This window comes from Crocuta crocuta, unplaced genomic scaffold (assembly GCF_008692635.1).
Source record: "Crocuta crocuta isolate KB4526 unplaced genomic scaffold, BGI_CrCroc_1.0 scaffold680, whole genome shotgun sequence".
Taxonomy (NCBI): domain Eukaryota; kingdom Metazoa; phylum Chordata; class Mammalia; order Carnivora; family Hyaenidae; genus Crocuta; species Crocuta crocuta.
This window is the reverse complement of record NW_027531510.1, coordinates 22,393-28,696: the sequence shown is the minus strand read 5'-3', so window position 1 is coordinate 28,696 and position 6,304 is coordinate 22,393. Positions and strand designations below refer to the sequence as shown.

General features: G+C 43.3%; 1 pseudogene; it reads left to right on the top strand.

Annotated features, from left to right (window-relative positions):
* Window positions 1–1,946: 1,946 nt before the first annotated feature.
* LOC144238542 (cationic amino acid transporter 3 pseudogene) lies at window positions 1,947–3,713 on the top strand (annotated as a pseudogene).
* The last annotated feature ends 2,591 nt before the right edge of the window (window positions 3,714–6,304 follow it).

Here is a 6,304-nt window from a genome sequence, read left to right as displayed (position 1 = left end):
TTCTATCTCTTGTTAATTTTTAAAGCTTGTCATACACTCTGCCTCTGTGCGTTCTGCTATATTGGAGAGGACTCTTTGTTCAGGGCCTGTCTGTTCAGGAAGTGTTCTTTGAATGGTATCTCTTGGTTTCTCTTGCTGAATGTTTGGTTATTTTGTTTCCCTACTCATAGTGGTATTTGGGACTCTCCACCATGTGTAGTTTGGCTTCTGACTTGAGGAAGCCCTGGAAAAAGAAAACAGACAACCAGCGAGGGAACAAAGGTACACAAACACACAGACAAAACCAATAAAACCCAGGCTCATGTAAAAACAACTACAGCAAAACAGCTCTCTGGAGGGGATGGGCGTGGTTTGGTGTAGGCAGGTCTTGCCTCCCCTGTGTCCTTCTCTCTGAGGCCTTGCCTTGGTGGTTGTGGTGAGAAGAATGGGGTAGCCCCAGTCCCTTATCAACCTAGTGTTACAAATCACTTCTTTGTGTCCAATCTCACCATGCTGAGGAGGTAGCCAAGGTGGGCTGAGTTCTATGCCCCACACCCCGCCTCGTTTCCAGGTCCCAGTCCACGGGCTTTGTTTATACCACTCTAAACAGTCCTGCAGGTAACTGCTTCCCTGCTGTCAGGGGTTGAGTAGGGGGTGGGGGAAGTGTTGCAGCCTCAAATCTGCCGGGGTCAAGCAGCGATACAACCTGAGTGCATGCGGGAACCTAGCAACTTCAGGTCCGCAGAGTCTGTGCCTAGGCCGAGCACCTTCAGCGTTGTCCCCGCATCACTGGTCGCTGCTGCTAAGGATGGTGCTGGGAGCTCTGCAGTGCAGATTTTTCTGGCACCTTCTGAGACCAGGGCACCTAGTTCAAAGTCAGCACCACAGCCAGAACTAAAAAACACTCTCTTTCCAAGCTGAGGGTTTTTCTCTTGTCCAGGGATGGTTCTATGAGCAATCTCAGTTTCTCTTTCCTTTCCCCTGGATTCGGGGCAGCTCACCACAGCTTGCAGGTTAATCACTCATCGCAGCTGCACGCAAGCCAGGTTCCTTCCCCTCCCTCCGTTTCTCTGGGTCCAGTTCTGCTTTTATCTTCCCCAGTTCACACTCATGCACTTATGAGGTTTTCTTCCCAGTGTATTCTGTCTCTTTCTCTTCCCAAACTCCTGTGGCTCAGTGTCCTATGACTTCAGGCCTTCTTTGTTTGCGAGATGGGGGCGAGCGAAATGCACGGAGCTCCCTACTTCTTCACTATCTTTGGAATATTCCTTGCCCAATAAAGTTTTTAAATGTTTTATTTATTTCTGAGAGAGAGAGAGACAGCATGAGCAGGAGAGGGTCAGAGAGAGAGGGAGACACAGAATCCAAAACATGCTCTAGGCTCCGAGCTAGCTGTCAGCACAGATCCCGATGCTGGGCTGGAACCCACAAACCGTGAGATCATTACCTGAGCAGAAGTCAAAGGCTTAACCGACTGAGCCACCCAGGCGCCCCTATTGACCAATAAATTAATGCCCTTTGTGTTTTACAGCTTTATTAGTACCTGAAGCTACATGACTTTGATGAACCAAAATGTGATTATGTTATGTATTATGTAAAAAAGGAGAATGTTGGGAGATATTTGGCACTTTTTCTGGGTGGAAAGCAGGGTTGGCTTTTCTATGATGTCTTTTTGTGTCAGTTTCTGTGATATATGGGCTATAACAGGTGGCATGTGACTTCTGAGCTTTGGTTTCTTAGTTAAACACCATTGTTTACTAACTATGTATTGTTTACCATGTTTTAGGCATTCCGGAGGGACAGCACTTAACTGAAGAAATCTGAAGCAGCATCACTGAAGTCTGAGCAACCAATCGCAACATCCCCAACCCAGCTTAACTCAGCACCACAGAACCTACCTGAGACTTAAGGCTCCCTTCACTTGCTGCAGCTATCTGATCCTAGAAACTATTTCCATTCTAGCTAGAATGTTTTGTCAAGCACTTCGCAGATTTGGTCAAAAGCTGGTACGCAGATGTACACTGGAACAACCTGTGGCTGAGACTGCCAGAAGCCTGACCACACTGGATTTAGTGGTCCTGGGTGTGAACTACACAGTGGATATAAGTGTATATATCCTGTTTGGCGAGGTGGCTAGAAATAAAGCAGGCCCATCCATTGTGATCTGCTTTTTGGTGGCTTGTCTAACTTCAGCATTGGCTGGGCTGAGCTATGCAGAGATTAGTACCCGAGTTCCACATTCTGGTTCTTCATATCGCTACAGCTATGTTACCGTAGGTGAACTCGGGGCTTTCATAACTGGTTGGAACCTCATCCTCGTAAATGTTGCCTATGTAAGCATTCTGATACAAGTCTGGATCTTCGTTTTTGACAGTTTTCTTGGAAACCAGATCTCTCAGATACTGTATGACAGCATCTCACAAAATGTTTCCCGTATGTTTGTAGAAATCCTAGGCTTCTTTGTTGTATGCCTTGTGTTGTTTTTCATGGCATTGCTGACTCGGAACATTAGGCAGATTCCCCTGGTTACCAAAGTGTTCACGTTGGTGAAAATTTTGGTTCCCAGCTTGGTCATCATCTCTGGCTTCATTAAGGGAGACCTGCACAACTGGAGGCTCACAGAAGAGGACTACATAAAGGCTGGACTCAATGACACCTCTACGTTGGGTCTTCTGGGGTCTGGAGGATTTGTGCCTTTTGGCTTCAAAGGGATTCTCCATGGAGCAGCCACCTGTATCTATGCATTTGTGGGTTTCACCATTATTATTACTAGAGTTGAAGAAGCCCAGAATCCGCAGCGTTCCATCCCAATGGGCATAATAATTACACCGTTCATATGCTTTTTCTTATATTTTGGTGTCTCTGCAGCACTTACTCTTATGGTGCCTTACTACCAGCTTCAACCTGGGAACACCTTGCCTGAGGTATTTCTCCATATTGGCTGGGTCCCTGCCTACTATGTTGTAGCTTTTGGATTGCTGTGTATTAGTTTTGAATACATCGTTTACTTTATGCTCCCCATAAAACGGGTGATAAATGCAATGGTACGTGATGGCCTCTTGTTCCCTGTTCTTGCCAGGATAGAAACTAGCACATATGCTCCTATCATGGCCACTGTGATCTTTAGCATTATTGCAACAATCATAGCATTCTTCTTTGGAGTCACTGATTTTCTGGGCTTCCTATCAGTTGATATCCTGATAATTTTTTTCCTGATGACTTTTGGTGTTCTCATTGTCAGGTATCAACCTGAGATGCAGAATGGGGGAAATGAAGTAGAGGTGAAGGAGAATAGAGAAGCTGCAGCAGAGAAGCTAACTCTTCAGGGACTACTTTTTCCACTCTGTTCCACCCCCACTCTGCTCTCTGGCAGGGTTGTCTATGTTTGCTCCTCACTGCTTGTTCTGCTGCTCATCCTTCTGTGCCTGGTGCTGGTGCAGTCACCAGTTCTGCTTTCTGGGGACCCAGTGTGGATTTCCGTGGTTGTGCTGCTCCTGGTGTTCATCACTGGGCTCACTGGGGTCATCTGGAGACAGCCACAGAGCTCCAGTCCCCTTCCCTTTAAGGTTCCTGCTCTGCCTCTCCTCCCACTACTGAGCATCTTTGTGAATGTTTACCTTATGATGCAGATGACAGCTCTCACCTGGGCCCTGTTTGGTGTCTGGATGCTGATTGGGTTTGCTATCTACTTCAGCTATGGGATTCAGCACAGTCTGGTCACTAACCCCACCTAAGTTAAGACCAAAACTGTAGATCTTAAACTTGGCAGTGCCAGTACACATTTGGTTGACATAATCACACCAGAATGCAGTCTGGTCTTCCTGTACAATAATGCAGAGTACTCTTGAGTGCATGGAAAACTAGGCCACACATGGGATATTAATGGAGGAACACTAACAGTGCTTTGTCTTTACCGTGTAGGAAAGAATATGTCATTCCTTTTTCTCCTTTTTAAAATTTTGTCTACATTTTAATTGTGTCTGTAACTGCTTACTGGCTTCAAAATTTTTCTTATTAAAAGAGCTAGGAAATTGGCACCTGGGTGGCTCAGTCAGTTGAATGTCTGACTCTTGATTTCAGCTCAAGTCATGATCTCACAGTTCAAGTCTGACGTCAGGCTCTGCACTGACAACACAGAGTCTGCTTAGGATTCTCCTTATCTCTCTGTCTGCCCCTTCCTCACTTGTGCAGTCTCTTTCAGAATAAATAACTAAAAAACTTTTTAAAAAGAGCTAGAAAAAATTTTGTTTTCTTTCAGTTAATATCCAGTAGTGAAATGCTGGCTCATATAGTAGTTCTATTTTTAATTTTTTGAAGAACTTCCATAGTGATTTCCATAGTGGCTGCACCAATTTCCATTCCGTCCCACTAAACATGAGGATTCCTTTTTCCTTACATTCTCACCAGTACTTATTTCTTGCCTTTTAATTTTAGGCATTATGATAAGTGTAAAGTGATACCTCATTATTTTCTAATTTACATTTCCCTGATGATTAGTGATGCTAAGCATCTTTTCATGTGTCTGTCGCCCATCTGGTATGTCTTCTTTGGAGAAATGTTGATTCAGGTCCTCTGCCCGTTTTGTAGTGGTTTATTCATTTTTTTGGAATGATTTATGTAAGGTCTTTATTTGTTTTTCATATTAATCCCTTATTAGGTATATCATTTGCAATATCTTCTCCCATTAGGTAGTTTACCTTTTTGTTTTCTTGATGGTTTCCTTTGCTGTGGAAAAGTTTTATTTACTTCATTGTTAGTGTATAAAAATGCAACCAATTTCTGTACGTTGATTTTGTATCCTGCAACTTTGCTGAATTTATGGATCAGTACTCCTAATCAAAGATATAAGAGATGTGTATGATAAAAACTATAGAAAACTTATGAAGGAAATTGAAGAAGACACAAAGAAATGGAAAAACATTCCATGCTCATGGATTGGAAGAATAAATATAATTAAAATGTCAGTACTACCCAAAACAACCTACACATTCAATGCAATCAAAATTGCACAAGCATTCTTCTCAAAACTAGAACAAACTATCCTAAAATTTGTATGGAACCACAAAAGACCACGAATAGCCAAAGTAATATTGGAGAAGAACACCAAAACACGAGGCATCACCATCCCAGGCTTTAGCCTCTATAAAGCTATAGAGATGACTATAAAGCTGTCATCATCAAGACAGTATGGTATTGGCACAAAAACAGACACATAGACCAATGAAATAGAATAGAGAACTCAGAATTGGACCCAAAAGTATACAGTCAACTAATCTTTGACAAAGAAGGAAAGAGAATCCAATGGAAAAAAGACAGCGTCTTTAACAGATGGTGCTGGGAGAACTGGATAGCAACATGCAGAAGAATGAAACTAGATCATTTTCTCACACCATACACAAAAATAAACTCAAAATGGATAAAGGACATTAACGTGAGACAGGAAACCATCAAAACCCCAGAGGAGAAAGCAGGAAACAACCTCCTTGACCTCCACCGCAGCCATTTCTTACTTGACACATCCCTAAAGGCAAGGGGATCAAGAGCAAAAATGAACTCTTAGGACCTCATCAAGATTAAAAGCTTCTGCACAGCAAAGGAAACAATCCATAAAACGAATAGGCAACTGACTGAATGGGAAAAGATAGTTGCAAATGACATATCAGATAAAGGGTTAGTATCCAAAATCTATAAGGAACTCTCCAAACTTCACTCCCAAAAAACAAACAACCCAGTGAAGAAATGGGCAGAAGATCTGAACAGACACTTCTCCAAAGAGGACATCCAGATGGCCAACAGACACTTGAAACGATGCTCAGTGTGCCTCCTCATTAGGGAAATCAAATCAAAACCACACTGAGATACCACCTCACGCCAGTCAGAGTGGCTAAAATGAGCAAATCAGAGGACTCCAGATGCTGGCAAGAATGTGGAGAAACAGGCACCCTCCTACACTGTTGGTGGGAATGTAAACTGGTACAGCCCCTCTGGAAAAGAGTGTGGAGGTTCCTCAAAAAATTAACAATAGAACTCCCCTATGACCCAGCGATAGCACTGCTAGGATTTTACCCAAGGGATACAGAAATGCTGATGCATAGGAGCACATGTACCCCAATTTTCATAGCAGCACTCTCAACAATAACCGAAACATGGAAAAAGCCTAAGTGTCCTCAACGGACGAATGGATCAAGAAGATGTGGTTTATCTATACCATGGAATACTACATGGCAATGAGAAACAATGAAATCTGGCCATGTGTAGCAACATGGATGGACCTTGAGGGTGTTATGCTGAGCGAAATAACTCAGGCAGAGGACAGCTATCATAT